We start from the raw sequence: 23,291 nt of genomic DNA on the forward strand, positions 1-23,291 counted from the left end.
AGATAAATATCAGATAGTTTCATTTATACAGAGAAAGCAAACAAAGAGTCAGGAAAAAGACAAAACTTGCAAGCTGACAATAGATCTGAGACATACAACAGGGGAGGGGTGGGGGAAGGAGTTAAAACAGGAGGGAAGAGCACAGGGGGCCACGGTGATAGATCATGGAGGGATGGATCACACCATGCTGTGGCGATGGGAGACCTACGGGGACTACACCATATATCAAATACTATCCAAAAATCAACAATGATGTAAGAAAAATAAATAAGTAAATTTAATTATTAAAAAAGAATAAGTCTCCATTACTAGTAAAGTCAAAGATGCCCACATACCACTACTCAGCAATTAGATCCTTAAAACATAAAAAAAAAAGCAACAAATTTTGCATGTCGAATACCAAGAGAAGTGCGTAAGAATGTCCTGAGTGCACTGCTTGTAATCACAGACAATATAAAAACAACAAACCCAGGGATTAAAAATATGGTATATACCACTGTCATTGAAAAAAATCACCTTGAATCAATTTCATAAACAATGCTAATTGAAAATTAGTATGACATTAGTTATATAAGGTTCAAAATATGTAAAGCTAAACAATCATTTGGTGTAATATTTACCTCTAAGATGAAGAAAAGGAATATAATCAAGGACTAAAACACAAAGAAAATAATAGTTTTATTTCCCATCTTGGTTGTGTTTGTTTTTATTTTTATGTTATATTTTTATCTTATATCTTTTTTAAATAATAACAGTTAACACTTTCCTGTTTTATTCTAACAATACCACTATAAAGGACATAAGTACTATTTTATCCCCATTTCATTTATGGAAAAACTGAGGCACAGCAAGATTAAGTAACATTACCAAGGTTTCAGCTAGCAAATGGCAGAGCCAAGACCAGAATCTAGGTACTGTGTTTTCACACAAATGCTCCTGTACCTGCATTACTCTCCCTCTCACTTTCAAGTATGTAATATTCCATTCTAAAAATAAAAAGAATTGGAAAGGAGAAAAATGGTTGCATCAATACTCCAGAGACTAACGGTATTAAAAATGCTTTGCAAATAGCTAAATACATCATGAGTATAGCTGTATGCGAATTAAATCAGAAATGTGTATTGAAAAGTTAATCATCATTTTGTCTGTGTTATTTTATTCTCTTCTTCACATTTTTCTCCATTTTCTAAATTATATGCAATGAATATGTATTACTTTTACACTCAGGGAAAAAAACATTATTTAAAAATACTCTTGCCCTTGGCTTTTTTTTTTTTTTTCTTAATCACATATCCTAAGTCACGTGGTAAATTGCATAGGAAGTCTAATTACATCTTGCCTGGCAAATAAAAAGACAACTATGAGTGTTACTGGGTTCCAAAAATGGGCCTTCATTTTGTTTCCAAAGGCAAATAGTGTTTTAAATTTCAGCAAAAATTATAAGAGGCTGAGAAAGAGTTGCTTTGGGCTGGTCTTAACAAGCACCTCAAAAGATTTATGTGGCTTCAGGGAAATCCCACCCCTATCCCAGGCAGAAATGTACCAAGGTGGGGTCCTCTGTCCACAGCCACCAAGCTAAATAAGGAGACACAGAGGGAATTTTATGCAACAATCAAGAAACAGATTAGCTGACTCACTGTCAAGTTTAGGAAAAAAACAGTTCTTAAATGGGAGTGTGAGTTTCCTACTGACACAGGAAAGCTGGGAGACGGAAGGGGGTAGTGGAAACTGCTAATTGCATGCTGTTGAGCCCTGCAGGGTCTCCCAAAAGCTGCATCTGTTTTGTTTTCCAGAGAAGTGAGTGAAGGAATGCATTTTTGCCATGCAGAACTTTCTTTAAAAGGGATAGAAGCGCTTTCCAATGGTAGGTTTGGTAGTATTACTCATTAAGAAAAAAACTAAGAGGGCAATTCACAGAAATACTGGGTCAATGCCTGGTGTTTAAGTGTGAACGCTGGGCCTCAGGGTAAAGGGAGGGCAGAAACAGCAGGCTCCACTCCAAGTGACCCAGGGTTAGTAAGATTTGCCTTAATAAACCAACATGAAAAAAAAAAACATCGACTTTCTCAGAAAAAAATATCTATTTCTACAGAAAAAAAAAAAAAAAAGAACACCCATTTTTCAACAAGTTCTGTTATCATCTGCTTCGTGAATTGGAGCAAATCTTTAACCTTTCATAAATTTTGGTTCCAGGCTTATGAAATGTAGAAAATAACACCTGCCTCACAACGCCCTTATGGAGTTAAGGGGAGACAACTGACATAAAGGCGAGCACAGAGACTCTGAAAATGCTCTGGAAATGCTGCTTCCACTCCTCCTCCATCGACTCACCCACTGAGTCACAAGTCACACCATATACAAAACTCACACCACCCACACACACAACCTGTGCCTTCTTGGAATGATGTAGCCTAGGCAAACAGTCTTCAAAAGTCACTCCTATCTGGTTCACAATATCCAAAATCAAGATTAACAACTCAAACATATTAAAGTGAGAATTGGGAGTTATTTTTCACTTCAGATTTCATTTAAAAATAACAAATTACAAAATAGTTGCTGGAAAGGGAAGCTGCTAATGAATATTTATGAAGTCGGCTAACCAGAAATAAAGGCAAAAGCTGCCTTTTCTTGTCATAATAAAATGAAAACAAACAAGATTAGGATGAGGCAGTGGGAGAGCCAAAGTGAAACTTTCATTTTAGGGATGCAGACAAGAGTTGGACAATCTATAGCTGGTGCTGGGGATGTACAACCCCCAGGAATTGTAATGAACACAACCCTCAGGGACTAAAACAGAATTTCATCTTGAATAACCCAGGGCAGTCATTTGGGTCTTGGTAAATGTAACTCTTGGCTTCCTTGCCAAAGAAGATTGAGAAATTTCAATAAAAATTAAGAAGATGTTGAAAAATGCTTCCTTTTAATGAAGGACAGTCTCACACTTCATCAACTTTGGTTCTTGTGAAAGACAACCGTATGTCATCCTTGGGCCAACAACTTGATAATATACAATGGATACAGACTGAAATGCTTTGTTTTATGTTGGGCATGTGTGCTTAGTTTTTACTGCTGAGTTTCACTGAAGATTGAGGGGGGAGGGTAACTAAAATTGCTATTCTGAAAAATGAGCATCATCATGATACATCACCAAGAATCAGAGCTAGGAAGTGCTATATTTGGTTTAAGAACAGGTTGACGAATAAGCAAAAGGGGGGAAAGGACAACTTTCATTTCCACGTGAGTTTGAAGCCTCTTTTTGTATTGATGTTGGTTAGTTGGTTGAAGTAACACTATCTTATAAGATACATAAGTTTCAGGTGTAGAACTTTATACTTTGACATCAGTACCTACTAATAACTTTTTAAAGATGGACTATATTACATTTTTAAAAACCTGAAAGTAACTAAAAGCCTATCAGATCTGTGACCTCTTCAAAGGAAAGGGAGATTTGACAGAGGAGATTTAACGGCAGGGAAGGGAGTAAAAGTAAAACCTTTTCATGTTTGCACCTCAAAGGCTTAAACTGTCCTTAAAGTATAATTCTTCTCTGACTTTAAAGTATATCTGAATCCCTGGGCATCTTGTTAAGCAGCAGGTTCACACTGAGCAGGTCTGAGGTGGAGTCAGAGATCCTGCATTCTTAACCAATTCCCAGGTGACGGCCATGCAGATGGTCTATAGAACATGCTTCTCATAACCTGTGTAGAGCACACTAAAATAGAAGCCAGAGGCTTTGAATTTTAGTGCCTAGTGTTGGCTTTTCACATTAGGATTTGGGGGCATATCTTTGAGCTCAGTTTTCTTGTTTGACAAGAAATGACCCTCATTACCTCCCCGGTCATTGTGTTTTGTGAAGTTCAAAGCACAAAGAATAGCAGTCTTAACATCATTATTGAAAAGATCACTAAGAATAAATGACTTGCTAAAGTACCAAAAGTGAGAGGCAGAACTAGGCCTAAATGCTTAAAGCAATAGTTTTGAGCTTCAGTGTGTTCCAACTTAAGGTAATATGAGGACCAGATCACTTTTATTCCCATTCACGATCCAAAGTAGGCTTATCTTCCCTTCTCAAAGCGTATATATATTACATTGAAATTTTACATTTGGGGTGATGTGAGTAGTTGTTACTTCCCTAGCTGGAGGGAGTGGAATGAGGGAAGGGGTGTGTCACTGTGACCTGTGTCGTAATCCCTCATGTCCCAGGGGGTGATAACAACACTATGCAAATACTGTCTACATATAACACTGTTGTCTACTTGGTAAAGGGTATTGCAGACTAGTATGCATGCCCAAATTAATGAGAATTTCAGAGGTGTGACATCAACATGGGCTAGAATAATCAAGGAAGGCTTTCGTTTGCTCAAAAGGGAGAAAACAATTTAGGTAACTTGAAAGAAATGCAAGAACAAAGCTGAGCAAAATAGGTAAGGGAACTCAGCTGAATGAGTCATTTTGATTGCATGAAAAGTTAGGTATTTAATAACCAGATTTAATAACTGTATTTAATAACCAGATCAAGATGATATCATATAGTACAACCACACTGAGGCAACCTCCACTGACAGTAGATAGTATAAACTAATAAATGCTGAAATTATTTATAAAAATTATTTATTAAAAAAATAAATGAAAGCAGAGCTATTCTGTATCAAGGGTAGTGAGGTCAGGGCTGAACTCTCAGGTTCTCTGGGTTTCCTTTGAAAGAAAATACTATAATGTGATGAGTATCTAAAATGAGCTAGAACTAAAAATGTAAAGAAAACCTATGCAGACATAGTTTCATGAGATTTACAAGAGATGAATAGATCATTCAATGACCATGATAGAACCAGAGCTAGGTATTTTAGCTTGCAGTCCAATGTTTTTTCATCTACATCACTTTACCTCTGCCAGTTTCTATTTGACAGCATATGGCAAGGAGAAAATGAAAATTTTAATATGCTTATTAGTAATTTAGAAACTTTTCAGTGGCTTTTTCTTATCTTCTGAGACTGAGGCTTTAAAAGAACATTTAGTCTAAAAACCTAGCCCTCTATCCACTCTTTAATCTTATTTCTAAGCAATCAATTGGCTAAAAAAGAACTTATTTTCCAAAGCTCCAGACTTCTTGTTCTAAAGTCCTTCACAGAGATTTAACACTCATGAGTACTTAACAATGTCATCCCAACATCTGAGTCCTGAAAGAGTTTGCATTGGAGAAAAATAAATGGCTCATGATGGTAGGCTGTATTTTTTCCCTGTTTTGTATTTTTATTTATTTGTGTTTGTTTTGAGGGTATAATTGTGCACTCCATATGTGCACATTTCCATTCACCCCCCCTCTACCAAACCGTCTGAGCCAATACCCACTCTGCCTCTCTCCTCCGTCCCCTCCTTGCTCGCCCAACCCCTCTGGTAACCATTAAGTTTCTTCACTATAGACATTATATTTATATAGACATTATATTTATGTACAGATTATATAAATAAGATTGAAATATATGACAGTAACATCTGTCAGATTATCAGATAAGATCTATCAGATTATAAAGACATCTATTTTATAAGAGATTTGTTGTATTATCAGAAAAGCACATGTAAGATGTAAATGGACATTACCAGATACTATAAAAAAATTAGCTATGAAGAAAATGAATGGATAAAATAGTAAGTTACTTTCTTCCATATGCAAATGAAACATTCATGTTTGAATTTCTAGGAAGCAACAGTTCTGAAATCTGAAATCAGAGAATAAGAATCCAGAGTTTTCCATAAATTCTTTGGGAATCATCTCAGTGATTCAGAACTGCATGTTGTCCTTTACTGAAGATTTATTTCAATGATAGATTCTACAAGCTCATTCCCATGTTTTTTTTTAATCTATTGTTCAAGGACTGAGGAATCTCCTTGACACAAACCCAACTATCTTTCTGTTTCAATTTATACCCATTTTCTTTTCTTCTCCTCTGTAATCATGGACAAAACAATGTCTAAAAGCCACCTCACTTACTTGAAGACAGAAGGCAAGTCATGCCTCAGTCTTCTAATCTTAACTTCATGTCCTTAGCTTTATTCACAGGACTTTCTTTTCTGCTCCTAATTATTTTAGGTTCCCTTTGGAACTTTGCCCAGTTTCTTCACATACTTTATAAAAGGAATAATTATTTAAATTTGCTGGTGATGCATCTCATCCTCTTCAAACTCTACTAATGAATGTAGTAAATAAGATATTAAAATGTATTCCGTATGGTAACCAATTGGTCAGAACAAGTGCACCATTTATGGGTTATTTATAGATAATTAAAATAAAAGCTATAATTTAATGAGTACTTCCTGTGTGCCAGATACTGAATCTTTTCTATTGAATCCTGGCAACAATTCTAACAGGTAGGTTATGATCCCAATTTTTCACAGGAAGGGCCTCAGATTATCGTAGATCTTGATTATGATTCTAGAGCCAGTAACATATCAGAGTGCTTTAAAGATACAAAACCACATACTCACACATGCACAAATTATAAGTTCTATATGTGGTAGCTACTGCAAGTCAGTTTTTCTGGAACTGCACTCTGAGATGAGGATTTGCATGCAGAAATTTTACTGGTGCAGATTCTTGGGCTGAACACTTGTGGAAGAGTGACCACAACAGGGCAAGGCAATGGGAGAAGTTGGGCTGGATTATATGCAACCACTACAAAAGCCCCAGCAGAACACAGTCACTACACAGTTGTCCTGGACAGGGGCAAGGGCGAGTATGTCCCCAATGGACCAGTAGTTGAGGTCCATCGCCCTGGGGCAGTTGGTGTAACTGTTAGGTGAGGCAACTCTATTCAGGAAAGGCTGAAAGGCAATCACCAAAAGGAGGGAAGCAGCAGTGAGCTCTCAGCTATCCACACCCCCAAGAACTAGGGAGTGTGTCTCAGTCCCGACTGGCAGAAGGGACCTGGGTGGCACATCCAGTTCAACTACAGTGACTCTATTTTCTGATCCCCACCTTAGGATATGGTTCTGTGCACCTGATTGTGGGTTTGAAATCATGTAACTTCAATGCCAGAGAAATCAAAGAAATAGATTGAGGAGGGAAGAGAACTGCAAATACACTTTGGTTTATGTGTAGAAAATGAGGAATATTTGTCTCGCCTTTCAGTCTCTATCTCTTTCCAGCACTCTTTTTTTCCTCTGTGTCTCTGTCCCTGTTCTATAATCATATTCTGTGTGATACACACACATTAATATCATGACTTAAAACAAAACATAAAAACCTGGAAAACAAAAAGGAGAAAGAGAAGAGGAGAGAGAATATTTTGAAATATTGGAAACACATAATTACTACCCAGTGGATACTGTCATTTTGGAATGATATTACTTATGATAATATATAGGTCCTCTAAGTGAAAGTGGTTACAAAGGATAAATAAACCCTATCAGTTCTGTATTCTCAGTGAATTTTTTTTTAAAGATTTATTTATTTTTTTTTTATTTATACAAGCACTGGGTACAGTCAGAAGCGCGGGAGGGTGAGAGAATTCACCAGAGACAGAGCGGAGAGCAGAACAGGCAGACTGACAAAGTGCAATGCTGAGGGGAGCAGCAGGCGGCAGGAGAGGTCTGTCACGCCCTGTGGGACCCTCGCCGGCAGCTGGGGATCGAACTGGCACTGCAGAGGCTGCGGGCAGCTTTGCAACCCAGCGCTCAACTGCTGCGCCACCGGGGAGGCCCCCTCAGTGAATTTTTTAATCTTCAATCTTTCCTTGTAGGTTTCTATTTTCTAAAGCATATTTAAAAGATATAATGCCTAAGGATTGCCCATGCCTTAAAGAAACTGCACAAATACAGATATTTGTGACGAAGCAATACTATTTCATTTTGCATTTTATAATGAGAACAATCAAATGTTTTAAAAGTTTAAGATCAAATTATCCATTATTTATTATTTGTCTATTATGTAGAAGATTTTTTAAAAGCAAGAAAGTCAACAACTAGCAAGGATGGTTTATTAAGGCATGAATTTGAAATAGATCTCCCAGGGATAACAAATCCAATTTATATTATGGGAAAATGTGAAGAGTCATTAATTCATATTATGCTGCCTTGCTATTCTATTAACGCATGCAAAAATAAATTCTCTAGTCACCATTTTAATTTTAACGCAAGCAGCAAGATATTAGTGCAGAAGCAGGAGTTCAAAAAGCTAATAATAACCCGAATGTAGAATAATTTCAAAAGAACCCAAACAACAAAAGGCAGTGGAAAGTGAAAATTCAAATGTAGTAGACCATTATCTGAGTAGAAATCCGTTGTCATTGTCCTCCACTAAAATGACACACAAATTGCTGATGCAAAGTCTATGTCCTCTATGGTGGGACTCAATTTGTATCAAAACTTGGTGGGTCAGCATTTCATCTATCCTTTCTTTTTAAAATCCCACACTACAGAAGGGCAAAGGGTAACACATTTTACTGTTAAATATTATTTGCGCCCACTGGAAAGCTGCCCATTCAAAAGTGTCACCCTGACAACTCACACATGGCTTCTAACTTCTGATAGAAGTTTTCCCTGCACAACCTCCTCCTGCAGAATTCTGTGCACTAACCACATGGTTAAAGGAAAGCAAGAGGAACACTATTTCAAACTATAAATACTTGTAAGCAGCAATTCCAAAGCTAAAATAAACTCTGTCCACTGCTTTGTTTGTATAACGGCTCTAGCAACACACTTTGGTATCTGTGCAGAAAGCAGTCACCCAATGCTGCAGCATTCTACTCTGCCCACAGGAAGATAGTTCAGACAAACCACCACCACCACCACTGCCACAAGCAACAGTGGTAAAAGCCATCTTGCCCTTTGGCAGTGTCACCCTCCTTGTGTTCACTGTCTGCAATAGCTTGCATATCTTCCCATCCCTGCACATGTCACTCTGTCCACTGTAACCAAGTAATGCAGAAAGAGTATCCCCACAGGTCTCATCCCTTACCAAATGAAGGGGAATTCACCTGCCTCTACATCTATGTTACACTGTTTCTACTGCCTGTCCATAAATACAGACTATTAACAGCTTATCAGTATATATCTGTCACACAAACAAGAATATGAGTGAGAGAAAAGACACAGATAGAAAGAGGCACATAGAGCAACTGAGACAGGGACACATATTCCTTGTATCCTGCAAACAAATGCAAACTCCTGTTGTTAACTGGCAGCTTTCGGGACAAGTGAATCACGTTTTGTATATCACCCTGGCGATTTACAGCCCACTGGTTTCACAGCAGTGACAGACCATTCTATGAATTTCAGAGAACAATTCATTGTCCTTGAGACCACCTACAACTTGCATGTATCTGCCATCACTCTAAGTTACATCAACTCAGCGTTTCCATAAATTCACTTTCTACACATAAAATTCATAGGCTATTGCAAATTATTTGATCGATTCAGAAATGCCTTGTGTTTAAAAGTACTGGTTATAAAATAATTGATGAGTATTTTTTTAATTTCTCAATGTATGAAAGTCCTTTATTTTAAAAGGGGGAATATTTCCAAAAGCGAATAGGATGTTTGAAGAAACTGGGTTGTGTGGCCAGTACTTGTATTGTTAGTGAATGTGTGTGATACACTGTAACTGAAAGTACAAATTAGGGGGCAATTGGCTTGAGAATGGATGTTGAAATGACTGTCCTTTCTTAATTATAATTTGAACATAAATGGTTTTGATTCTCTTTTAATCCTTCATTTGAGTGATGGGACCAGCACAGAGAAATACAGGATATCAAAAATCAAATTCCATGTTAGAAAATCTCAATTATAAAAATTAAAAATAATAAAGCCTTAGTTGGAACCTAAAGTATTAAAACAAATTCTGTTTGTTAAATGTAGAGGGATTAATCAAAGCAAGTTCCATCAGTATAAACTGATTTACTTAATTCAAACACTTATTTTAAGACACAAAGATAATTTTTATAGCTCAAAAATGATTTGGAATTAAGAGAAAAAAATGTTAAGGTAGAAAGGGCAGAATGAGTTTGAAGAGAGTGGGGTTCTGTTTCTGTCTGTAAGCATTCAGTAAGTTACTTAATTTAACTTCAAATTAATTCTTTTGTGCATAAAAACAAAAGTAATCGATAAGTTGATTTTTAAAAGCTTCTGGAGGGACTACAAAGATTAAAAGGGGAGTATTTTGTAACTTTCCAAAGGGTCTTAAGGAAAAAAAATCACTAAGCTAATTAAGGCCATAGTAATTAAATAACATTCACTCAAAATAGTACTATTGTAAGTATTATTTGAATTTAAAATTTTTACCCATGACATTCCCTCAAAGAAGGCTCTGAGTAATGTATTTCAAAAGTCTAACTCTAGTAGATTTGATCTCAAACAGAGCAGTCTCTGTTATAACAGATCCTCTAACCATGTTCTGGGTCAATGCTGGGAAGACCCAAAGGGAGGGGCATTGGCACCACCCTCACTGAAGAAAGAAAGATCCTGCCTAGTTTCCCATAAGCAATGCTAACACCCTGCCACAGCAATGAAAATTAGGAATTGAAGAGAAACCACGAATTATGCTAAAAAAGGTCTATACTTTGGAAAGTAGAGCACCTTTAAATAATTTCCATGAATTAAAATGGAGAATGGCATGGGAGTTTCTCCTAAATTTTAGGAGTTTAGGGTTCATATTGTTTTTTTAAATACTGTTTTAAAAACTGGTTTTCCTTTCTTCAAACTAGAAAACCTACCACATTTATTCCTACACAAAAATTATTTATTATGCCTAAAGACAACTACAGACACAAGTGAAACAGTAGGAAATATAAAAATAAAATGAAAATTGAAAATGTGTGAGTTGTGCTTTAATATATGAATGATAAAATTGATAGTTTAACTACAAAATCATATTTACATCTTAAAATTTTTTCATTCTCACCGATGACTGCAAAATCAATGTTTTAACCCTGAATTCTCCTCCAACTTCCACAATTATAATTCCAGCTTCCTGGTAGACATTTCTATCTAAATGTCCCATATATGCCTCAAAGTTTCCCTGTCCCAAGAATAAATCTACTTTCCTCCAAGATTCCCTTTATGGCATCATTTTGCTGTCAATCATCCAAGCCAGGTATCTGAGCATCCCAAATTCTAACAACTCGCTTCCCATGCCAAATCAAGCATATTCTAGCTCTTTCAAATTTCTTTCTCTATTCCTGCTTCTACCCTAATTCCAGCTCTCCCATTCTTCACCAGATTGTTACAAAATGAGTCTTCCTTCAATTTTGCTCACATCCAATTCATTCTCTACATCCTCTCCTACTGTGCACCTAAGGTGCCAATGACTTCCAGTTGAAAACACATTGCCTGTGCGCTTTCTCGTGCGCTCGCTCGCTTTCTCTCTCTCTCTCTCTCTCTCTCACACACACACACACACACACCCACACACACAAACCCTTGCCTATGGTTTAACAAACTGAACAAATTGTTACATTCACGCACAGATTTCACATCCCAAACCCATTGTTCAGGCCTGCAATAGCTTCTACCACAGCCTTCTCTTCACCTGGCCATTATTCATTCTTCAAGGGACATTCCAGGGGTGACCTCCAACAAGTCTGTGTTTACATACACAATCCTCTGCCCCCAAGTACATCAGATTCTTTTTCTATTGTTTAATATACTCTCGATATACCATACCGATGTCATTCATATCTATGAGTCTCTGTCTTGCAGTTGACAGCTATTCCCTGAGGGTAAGGATTTATCACTTGGCTTCTTGAGATCCTAGTTTACTGAATCACACTGACAATGAATCAAACTATAGGAACAAACAGATTGAAGGGTGTGAGAATATTTTGGAGAATTATAAATGAGAATAATAACTGTTCTTACTTGTGCAAATAATACTTCCTGGTTTACAATGTGCTTTCATTTCAGTTACATGTTTGATTCTTAAAACAATTCTAGGGCCTCCCCGGTGGCGCAGCGGTTGAGCGCTGGGCTGCGAAGCTGCCCGCGGCCTCTGCGGCACCGGTTCGATCCCTGGCTGCCGAACGAGGGTCCCACATGGCGCGCAGACCTCTCCTGCCGCCCGCTGCTCCCCTCAGCAGTATACTTCGTCACTCTGCCTGTTCTGCTCCCCGCTCTGGCTCTAGTGAATTCTCTCACCCTCCCACGCTTCTGACTGTACCCAGTGCTTGTATAAATAAATAAATAAATAAATAAATAAATAAATAAATAAATCTTTAAAAAAAATAAAAAATAAAACAATTCTAGAAGACAGGATAAGGCAGATATGAAGGTTGATACAGAAACTAAATACATAAGAAATTTGTCTGAAAAGAAAAATGTCATTGATTTTCTGTGGATGTGGATGTGGATGTGTGTTCAAATAAGTCTTCACAGATCAGAAGCTACAACTTCAAATAAATTCCTATTTGGTCAAAACCATCCACTAATTTTCTTCCATAACTACTAAAACATTCTCTTGGAAAAGAAAAATTCCCAATTTTTTAATAAAGAATTTTCAGTGACACATTCCTCTATGCACTCTTTTCCATGAAGTAGCTTTTAGATGATAGACCAGCAAATTTAGGCTTCTGAAGATTCAGAGAATGAGTGATTCACTCACCTTCTGAAGATCCACTGCACCAAGAATCTTCTGAATGTTTCGCTGATTTTTGAGGCTGCCCTCCTCTCTCAGAATAGTGTCAACAGTTGAGAGCAATTTTGGTGAGAGTCTTCAGCCAACAGGAGTAGGGAGCTCTGAAGAAGAATACCACAAAGATTCCTGAAGAGGAGGGAAAAATACAGAACATTGTAAGTTGTTTTGGATTAATTAACTCTATTAAGCTGAGATCTCATTCTGCTCTCTACTAAAGTTGACATGGGGGAACTTAATACATATTAAATTCCATAATTAACTTTAGCCGGGTATTACCCTAGTTGAGAACACCAATGTCTAAGAAAGGTTAAGCAACTGAATGGCAACAGGTAATGAAAAAAGGTAACATAATTCCAATTACATTTTGGTATAGAAGACTGAATGACCCCTAATAGCAGGAAACAACTGTGCACACAAATGAAAAATGAAGAAGAGGCATCTGATCTTATTCTACTCTAATTCTTCATGGGAATACATCATACTTTACAATCACATCAACACACAGGCTGCAGCTGGGAAGAATCTAATACAGACTGAAAAGAACAAACAATGAAAAACAAAGTATTTGATCAAGGTTGAGGATGTCAGAGAGGAACTCAGCAACGCAATTACATTTTAGAAGTGGCTTTGAAGGCAGTGAGAAAAGAAGGCATCTGGGAATAAAGGAGTTGCTGAACACACCATTGTAAGAAAACAAGCATAAGGTGAAGGTAGAAATACACAGAATGAAACCTTAATTAAATTGAAGCCGACGAACAGACATGTTTGAATAGTGTGTTTAACACCTCGCTTTTATAAGAAAAGGCAAAAATCACAGCAAGTACTGTTCAGAAAACCTCTTTTGAACCAGAACTTGGGGGTCAGTCTGTATGGAGGAGAACAGAAGCTGGGACTTGTAGACCTTCCTCCATCATCAATAGTATAACATTGAGCTTGCTAAGTGCATCTCAACCCTGCTATATGTGAGCACCACTGGGAGAGCTTTTAAAAATACTGATGACTTGAGGTATGAACCTATTCTCCTAAATCACATACAGCATTGTAAACCAATGCTACATCGATAAAAATAAATAAATAAAACCAAGGTTTTAAAAAGTATGACTTGGCCCTATCCAGGTCATCTAAAACTCTGACACATTAAGTTATGCTCTCAGGTGGGATAGAGCCTAAATTTGCCCATTTTTTCAAAGAAGAGGAAGTCAGAGAAGTTCTTAGACTCAGCTAGCTCTAACATTCTGTCTTTATGCAGATAACTAAGTTTGTTGAAAGACAAATTTAAATGAATAGTGTTCAAAATTTAAAAACCATACTAAATTCGAGGAAACTGAAGGCTTAGAGAGGTACAGTAACACGCAAGGAGCATCCAAGCACAGTAGCAAGAACAGGGCAGAATTCAGTCTTCTGGGGAGGGGTGCTGAAGTCAGCACTGTTGCAGGCTGGGCTGGGTCTCAGGGAGACATGGAGTCACAGCACTGACAATGACTGAGGCCATTGGCTGGGGAGGGGGTGGGGGGCAGGGGGGAGCACCTCCCCTATGGTAATGATAAAGAGAAAAATAATCCTATTAGTTAAATTACTAAGCACTCTGCACAAGCTGGATGCTGTGCTAAGAAGGGCTTTACTCCTCCCGGTGCTCTCTGACCTCAACTATTATTATCCCCAGTTTATAAATGCGGAAACTGAAGCCAAGAGACCTTAGTCTTGTCTCCAAAATAGTGAAACTAGAATTTTAACAAAGTTATTGTCTCTCCCAATCTTGCATGGTTCTGGGAATGTAGCTAGCAGGCATCTGGAGGCAAGGCTGCTCCGCCCTATAGCTGTTTGGCCTTTTTTTTTGTCACAAAGCATTCCCATGCTGGAAAGCGGAAAAAGCAGCAGCATGGAGTTTTTCTGGTACTTTCAGATTTTTTTCAAAGTAAATAGCTAATTTCTAGTTGGCAGAAGACTAACATTTTATGGAATGATTTTTATCCTCCCCCTCATTCCCCCCCCCAACGCTACACACACACACACACACACACACAGTTTCAATGGTGAGATTTAATTATACTACTTTGGGAGTTTCAGTACAGGTAATTATCAGAAAAGTCATCACTGAAATCAGCCCTAAATGACTTAGTCATCATGACAGGTGAGCTTAAAGGCCTTACTGAAATCTCTGGAACATCATTTACAGTTCATTTGGAAAAAATTTACCAAACACTTCTGCACACATCTTAAAGATGTACCATTGCTGCAGTTTGCTAGTCCATTACACTGACGTTACGTAAATTATTTTCTTTCTTTAAATAGCATTGCTATTAACTGTAATAAAATTTAATTCACAAATATCCTACGTGCTAAATATATTTTATTTAAGAGGCTAATGCAAAAATATTATAGTTTCTAATACCTTAGGCATATCCTAATTATAATGTGGCAGAATTATCTTCATGGCTCATTTTAATAATATTGTAAAAAAGATGGTTTTCATTAAGACACTTTGGAAAGACATAGTGATAATAAAAATAAAAACCCATTTTTGGAATTATAAGGGCCCTGGAAGATCATCAGATCCAATTGTCTCTTTACCTTTGACTGTTTTCTTGATTGGACCCTGTTGTGTAACCATCCCAGGCCTGGTAGGTTCACGGTCCGTTCTAGCGATCTGAAGAATTCTGGAGCACTTGGCAATATTTTCGCAGGTTTTAACGGTAAGTAGGGGAAACAAGCGAGCGGGGAGACAGCAACTTGAGTCTCCCTGCAAATCTCTATGCAAATCTCTTTTCTCTGGGCTTTCTCTTGTGACCTCTTGTGTCCTCTTCCCTTCGTAGCTGTCCCTCATCCTCTCCTAGCTATGCCACCACTGCAGTCTCTGAGTAACGCTACCCTTATAGCGCTGACCTCCAGGATCAGGTGTGCACACTTGCACATGCGCATGCACCCATGCTCAGGTGTCCACAGTCCATAGTCAGGAACGTGTGCCCCACGCCCAATCACCCTCTGCGTTAACAAGATCAAGGCCGCAGGTGAGAGCCACAGAGACCAATGGTGTAAAAGCCTGACCAGCTTCATTTACCCTACAGACCCATTTCTAACCCTCACCCATATTTGCATTCTAGTGTAAAATCCTCACAGGCCACTGTTCAGAAAAGGGGGGATACACTGTTATTTTAGTAGAGGTAGCCAGTGATTGGGCCAGGAGTGAACACCTGGCTCAAGAGGATCCCACAAAAGCTGGAGGGTCTCCCCTGAGACAAATTGTTGCAGATTTCTATCCTAGAAAGGAAATGATAATCAGTCAAGACAGTCGAGCTAGCTGTCTCTAGGATTTGGACTGGATATGAGGAAGCAGAGGAGAATCCATTGAATATGCAAAAGTATGCAGAAAGGCCGGAAGAGAGACCATGGGCAAGAGGAATAAGTCCCTAAAGTTGCCACAGACTCTGATGACTTCTCACTCTCCAGATTCAGACAGGAGAGCTCTGCACTAAGTTTCTCCTCCTTATAGGGTGCTCAGAATGAGTCTCTGTTCTGTGATAGTCCCAGAAGTCCAATATATATGTTCTAAAATTATAGCACATCATTTATCAGTTTTTCTGGTTGTAGGGTAAATAAAAGGTATCAGGCTTTTCTTCCCTCTGGCCATTAGGATTGATGATGGATCCTGGCGGTCCTGAATGCATGCCTGATGGCGGGCACCTGGAATAGGGTGTGGGCATAGGTAGACAGGATTCACCTGGACTAGGACTGGTCTTATAAGGTCTGCGTCACAGGGACGCCAGCGGAAGAACAGAGCTTCCAGCAGAGAGGAACAGCACAGCGAAAGAGCAAAAGGAGCAGATACACAAAGGCCATGAAAGAACGCTGGAGTGCCCAGAAAGAGTGAAGACCTGCTGATAGGCCTGCTGATAGGCCTCCTGGCCCCCCAGCACCCCTGCCCACCATGTACCTGGTAAATCCCAATAAAAGCCTGCAAAAGCTACCAAGGGCTCCAGGACTCTCTTCTCCTTTACCTCATCTGCTCCGATCATAGAGAACCTGCTCTATGCCCCTCCTCCTGTTACAATGGTACAGATGCAAATCAATTTGACAACATATTCCTCATTTCTTTGTCAGTACCTTTGTTAGAACCAAGGGAAGCTTTATTTTCATCCAATAATATTTCACCATTTCAGGATGGGTTTGTTATTCCAAGCTGCCAGAAAGTTTGACTTACCACTGTTTCCATATTTCCAAATTCCTTGTTTCCAAAATATTGTTATGTCCTTCACCTTTCATGTTAACTACAAACTATGCAAGTATGCTATCTAGAATGACATTCATGTGTTAATAAAAACACTGAACACTAGAACACAGAGAAAATAGTGGTATAAATATGCTGAAATCCAAAATGTTAATAAATAAATGAATCTATTTTAGTGCCAAGATCATCAATTAATAATCAGCAATCTCCAAATTGGTTGCAAATCATCCTGAAGATACAAATAGCTCCATAAACTGACATGACCAAGAGATTCATTTAACAGATAAAGGTTTTAACATTTACTTGACAGAGATGGAAAAACCCAGAAGAATTAGGTTTCAGCATCATTAGATAAAATTAGGCCATAGTTGAGATAATTGGCAAAATGAACTTTGCAGTGAGAGTAATTACCTGTGCAACAGATCAAGAAGTTATGTTTGGGAAACATACTGCAAAAACAGCACCAAGTTAGCCTCATTCTTCCCTGAGATAATCATGGAAATTAGCAGAATCTGTCATTTTAATTTATCTGGTGTATCCCTGCCAAAGGGAAATTGTCCTCCATAGATCTCACTCTTTGTCTAATTTGGCTTTTAGCAAGCTTTGTAGGATCTCTCCTAGTAAAAAGCTCCACACTGAAGGGCTCCTTAGAATAAACCCCCTCACACTGAAGTGTCTGCTTTGCTCAGTTCTTCTGTTTCCACCATTACTGTCAGGCTATGAGGGTATAATTTCTCATGGGACCGACCTCGAAAAACCCAGCCTATCCTCACCATTCTAACTCCTGCCCATAGGAGCCACAAGAAACATAAAGTTGAGGAAGTCTCTGGACCTCCCAGGGCTGACTCTGTATAAATGATGGCTGGCAAGCTCCAGAGGGAGAGCCTGATGAGTAGGCTATTACACCAAACCAAAACAAGACAAAGCATGACAGTATGTATAGATTTCACATAACCTCCATTGACCACACTGAGGCATTCTTGGCATGCTCCCTTTTCGTCAGCAGTATTGACTTGTAGTTTAACAAGTTAAGCAGTTTAACTTATTCGACAATTACTGCATCCCTTACCCTTAAGTTTGAAATTGGATAAGGCAATTCCAATGGTGAGAAGTTAAAATAACCAGTAAGAATAAAGTGAAATAGGAGCTATTTAAAAATGCTTCAGCTATATTTAGGATTTTCAGCATGGCCCCTATTGGGGTCAAGCTGTTAATTATAAAGTCTTTATTCTAGTGAGAAAAGGAAGAGTTTCATAAAACAGTACAGAGCAGTTTCTTCTAAAAAGCCTAGCTTTGCAAATTTTCCATTAGCAGACTCAATAGATGCCTTGATCCTAATAAAAAAAAAATTCCTAACATATATTCTTATCCTTTATCTAGTTGCCATGTTTCCTAGGAGCTATCACTAATGCTCAGTCATAACTCTCCAAAAAAAATATATATATACAGAGTAAAACAAAACTTACCCACTAAGGGCATGCTGCTGCCCTTGGAGCCACAGGGAACACAAAGCCTCAGTAACAGAAATTAGAGACGATGATGACTACATATGCCATGTTGTATGGCATCTTATGGTTTATTTTCATAGACATAACCTCACTTACTACTGAAAAGTAATTATTTTTCTAGCTATCTTAAAAAAAAGATTAAGAGCTATCTTAAAAAAAATTTTTTTTTAAAAGTCCAATGCAGGATGCCTCCCCTCCTGGTGGTACAAGGGGTGCAGCACTATGAAGCTATCCACAGTCACTGCAGCACAAGTTCAGTCCCAGGCCAGGGAGCTAACCCACACGGCTCAGTAGTCTTCTGCCTCACCCACTGCTCCCCTTAGCAGCGTATTTCAGTTAGTCTGCCTATTCTGTTCCCTACTCTGTCTCTGGAGAACCCTCTAGAACCCCCCAGCTCTTGTATGCATAAATAAACGAATCTTTAAAAAACAAAAGTCCAGTGCAGGTAGTTGACTTTTAAATGATTCATCAAAGATGGTGTCAACGCTGCAACTCCAAGGCGAGCTCTGTTGATTTTTAGTCCATGTTGCTTCCACCAACCCGGAGATGAACCCATTATGCAGGCAGATTAAATGACAACATGGAAGTATATATTGAGTACGTCCTCCATACTGGGTACTTCTGTAACTGGCTGGCATATATTTATCTTCACAGTAACTTTATGAGGAGGAGGATTTCATTATGCCCATCTAATAGATGAGAAAACTGAGCACAGAAAAGTGGGCCACTGGCTCACAGTTATATGGCTAGTGGGTGCAGAAGGGGGTAAACACCATAGAGCAGAGCCATCCGGAAGAAGTGTGGAGGAAGTCATTGGATCTGTTGCTAGGAAAAATGCTAAGAAAGTTTTGGAACGTTTTCTAGCATTTCCAGAACAGTGAGACTTTTCTTCTCTTGTAAATCCTGTGAGAAGATACTGGCATCAGAGATGAGAAAAAGACAGCCAATCCAAAAACAGAAGGAAATGCCATGTTTCCCTCCCCTCTGCCATGGCTATGGATGTGCAAGCGACTTGACAGCACGAAGAGCTTCCTGCGGACTAACACCACCTGCTGCTTTAATGCTTGCCATGTATATTTTCTGTTATTTCCAATTCCCTGGACAGCTCACCCTGATTAAGCAAAGCAGAGTGAACAGGCCCTTGACGTCCATGACCTCGACTGCCTGGGGGGCTGATGAGGTGTGATTTGGCAGTTTGCTGGGACACCAGTTTGAATCACACAAACTGGCAGTTGCTGGGCACCCGGACTTCAGTGCAGTTCCCTTATTCTGAAACTGTTTGAGGCATGAAAGGAGGGAGCCAGTAAAAAAGGAGGTGCTCCAGCATCCAGTGAGTGGCTTTCTTGGCCCAGATGTGGAGCTAAGGGTCCCCCAACACCACTTCTTTTAATCCTCACAATAATTGCATAAGGCAGGCCAATTTCTACATGGGCATGCTGAGGTACAAAAAAATCCAGTAACCAGCCCCCCAAAGCCAGAGTTTATCCATGTCAGATGAAGAGATTTCATCAGTTCTGTCTGACTCTTTGCTATGGCATGCCTTCTACACATCCGGTGAAGGTATTAAACAAGCAAACAAATAAGCAACACTCTGTGAGGAAGGGAAGACACTAGGTGAGACACTAGTTAATTCTGAAAGGCAGTTAACTCTAGATGGGTGGTATATGCAAAAACACAGAGGACGTGGTAGAATAGTCTCCACACAAAAAGCTAGGACTTCTACAAACCTTTCTGTATTCCTGAACTGAAAGATTTCACAGTCTTAGAAAGCAACCTCCATGGAAACTGCTGTGTTCATAGGAATTCAGTGGTAGGAGACACATGTCATAAACAGGGTGGGGGGAGGAGGAAGGTGGTGGGACTGACAGAAAAACATGAAGTACAGATAAAGTGCTCAGGAAGTCCACGGGAAGGAGAAAGTTCTGGCTGGGATAAGGCAGTAAATACTAGCAACTTCACTGAAATTTTAACAGTGAATAGAAGGTGAAAGATAGAATGCTAACTCTGGGGAGCTACAGAAATGAGAAGTGATTTTAGACCAGAGGAGATTGAAGCATATTCATAGGCTGAGAAGACAAAATGCAATAAAGTCAGAGAAAGAGAACAAAAATGCACTTCAGTGCCCATGAAGCTAAAAGCTGGCAAAAGCAGTGAACATAGCAGAGGTCCAGTGCAGAGAGCTGGGCAGAAGGGAGACACTGGATTGAGGAGTTCCTATTGTACTTTAGTCACCCTAACTACTTCACATAAAGGATGTGTGGACTCATGTCTTCTCCCATGACAGGGAGAACACTCCTCAGATTGAAGCTCTTCTGAGATGAGTTTTCAAGAACTACTGCAACAGCCCATATGCAGAAACTGCTTGTTTGCATATTGCCCAGTCCTCTTGCTAAAAAAATAGTTGGATTCAGTCAAAATGAAATGAAATGCCAACACGTTTCGACAGTAATACAAATGCCTTGCAACCTCGAACTTGAGTTTAATAGAATCAACAAAATAAATTTGCTTTGATGACTCTGAAAGGCAACTGAATGAGTTCCAACTTAAGCAAAGATTTGTTTATTTTGTTTAGCTCCAGTCTTTTACTCAAATTGCTCAAAAAACATTTAGTGAGTGCATACTACATTACACACATGAGTTCAAAACTGGAATGCTAATGATGCCTACATTTGTTCCTCATTTTTGACTTGATGGTTTTAGAATTTTTTTCTGGGGGGGGTAAATTTTGCAGTTGGTTTTTAGTTACATTTCTTTCTGATAAAAAGATTGTTTTCATTTTACAAAAGGCAAAAAGTACAGAAGAGTTAAAACAAAAATTAAAAGCAAATGTTTCCTTCTACTAGCAGAAATAAAAATTATCAGTGTTTTCGTGTATGTTCTCCAAGTGTGTTGTTTTTCCTACATGTGTGTGCGTCTGCATTTTGTTTTTAAAACAGAAATGGTATCATCCATTATGTGCTGGCTTAATAACCCACTGTTCTTATCTAACAATACAGAATGAGTATTTCCTTGTTATTAAATATTCTACAAAGTCCATTTTAGTCTGTGTAGTAATATGGTATCGTGTGAAGAAATCAAATTCATGTAAGCAATTTCCTAATAATGGCTATCAATGCTATTTCACTTGGCTGATTTTTTATATCATTTTCTAAGGATGTACTGTTTTACTATCACTGGCAGAAACACTGCCAGTAAAATTCCTAAACAATTGGTATGTGGCACATTATTCAATTAGGAAAGTCCATTTCCCTCATCAGGATTTGTGATCAACTGAACTGAGAGGACTTCAGGCTGGAGCCTGCTCAGGGTCGGCACATCAGCCTACCTGCTCCTCACCTTCCCCCATCACAGTCCTGCCCTCAACATTTGCTGTACATTGTAATTTGGCATTGAGTAGGCTGCTTGATTGCATGTGCTCAGAGGCACAGGCTGACCCTTAACCCAGATTATTCTCCAAGCTTGAAATTACCAATAAATGAATCAGAGCAGGACTGGCGAACACACTGGTCCCCAATCCCAGGCTGTACGTGGAGACAGAAAGAATTTAGTGAACCACTGAGAGTCCAACATAAAAGAGGATATTTTTTCTTGTCTTACAGCACTATGCCTCAAATGAGACAATTGGCTGTACTGTGAAATTATACCTCTATTTTACCAGTGGTGCTATTATTAAAGATTTAGATGAGAAGAACAGCTACAAGTTATACACCTTCACCAGCTCATGATTCTGACTCTCCAATGCAGTAGTTCCCAACACTGCTGGTGCTTAGGATCCACAGATGTGTTCACCATCCTGGTTGTGGTTATAATTCCACAGGTATACACAGGTGTCTGAATTTATCAAGAGGTCCATTTTTAATGTGTGTAGTAGGTTGTATGTCAATTATAACTCAATTATAAAATGTTAAAAAATTAAGAGTACAGGGCCTCACCAGTGGCGCAATGGGTTGAACACAGCGCTGCAGAGGCTGCAGACAGCTTCACAGCCTCTGCAGCCTCTGCAGCGAGGGTTCGATTCCCGGCCGGTCAGGGAGATTCCCACATACGAGGCAGACCTCTCCTGTCTCGCCTGCTGCTCCGCTCAGCAGTGTATTTAGGTCAGTCTGCCTGTTCTGCTCCCCACTCTGTCTCTGGTGAATCCTCTCACCCTCCCGTGCCTCTGGCCTGTACCCCAGCTATTGTATAAATAAAAAATAAATCTTTTTTAAAAAATTAAGAGTATACATGCCCAAAACCCAAAGTGATATTCTGGTTTAACTGGCCTTGAGTGGGGATCCTAAAGTTGAGAACATTGACCTGATAGAGTATTTCCAAATTTAAATTAATTGATAAATTAATACGATTGAAGTGAAATTGATAAGAGGATATATTTAAAGATATTATTTTATCATTTTCAAGTACAAACAATAGCAAATTTGCCTTTAAAAAATACGCTACAAACAAAGAAACTTAAAGGCTTGCTTTAATAATCTGTAATCAGAAGGGATCAGGGGAAAAATAACAATAATAATAATAATAAACAAAACAAAACTAGCAGGCAACCAGTGAGGGAGGGGAGGGCATCAAAATGGGAGAGAAAAGCACAAGGGACTATGGTGATGGTTCCCGGGTGAACCGGTGGTGGGAATTTTACAGGGAATACACAATGATGTAAAAGATATAAATAAAACAATAAATTACATTAAAAAAATCCGTAATCATCATTTATAAATTTTTAGAGCCCACATCGTACTAGGTGAGAGTCTAGACAGAGCATAGATTGTATATATGAGTGAAATTGATGCTTTCAAAATCCCAACATTATCTTAAGTGATTTAAACTAGACTAAATTCACAAACTAGTCTAAACATTGATTTATCTAGGCAATATTAAATACAGGAAATTTGAAGTGAACCTTGTATGGTTCCACAGGGTGATCATGGATTGTCTATGAGAG

At 38.7% G+C, this 23,291-nt stretch overlaps 1 protein-coding gene across 2 annotated transcripts in view; it reads right to left on the reverse strand.

The window, feature by feature from the left end:
• Positions 1–15,457, reverse strand: part of NRCAM (neuronal cell adhesion molecule) — a 191,008-nt gene extending 175,551 nt beyond the window's left edge. For both annotated transcript variants that reach the window (XM_037511627.2, XM_054692554.1), the window contains exons 1-2: positions 15,194–15,457; positions 12,590–12,748 (exon numbers count right to left, since the gene is read on the reverse strand). The gene's annotated coding sequence lies outside the window, so the exon portion shown is untranslated. The remainder of the gene's footprint in view (positions 1–12,589; positions 12,749–15,193) is intronic.
• Positions 15,458–23,291: the final 7,834 nt, after the last annotated feature.

Source organism: Talpa occidentalis, unplaced genomic scaffold (genome assembly GCF_014898055.3).
Source record: "Talpa occidentalis isolate TD23 unplaced genomic scaffold, MPIMG_talOcc4v2.1, whole genome shotgun sequence".
NCBI lineage: Eukaryota > Metazoa > Chordata > Mammalia > Eulipotyphla > Talpidae > Talpa > Talpa occidentalis.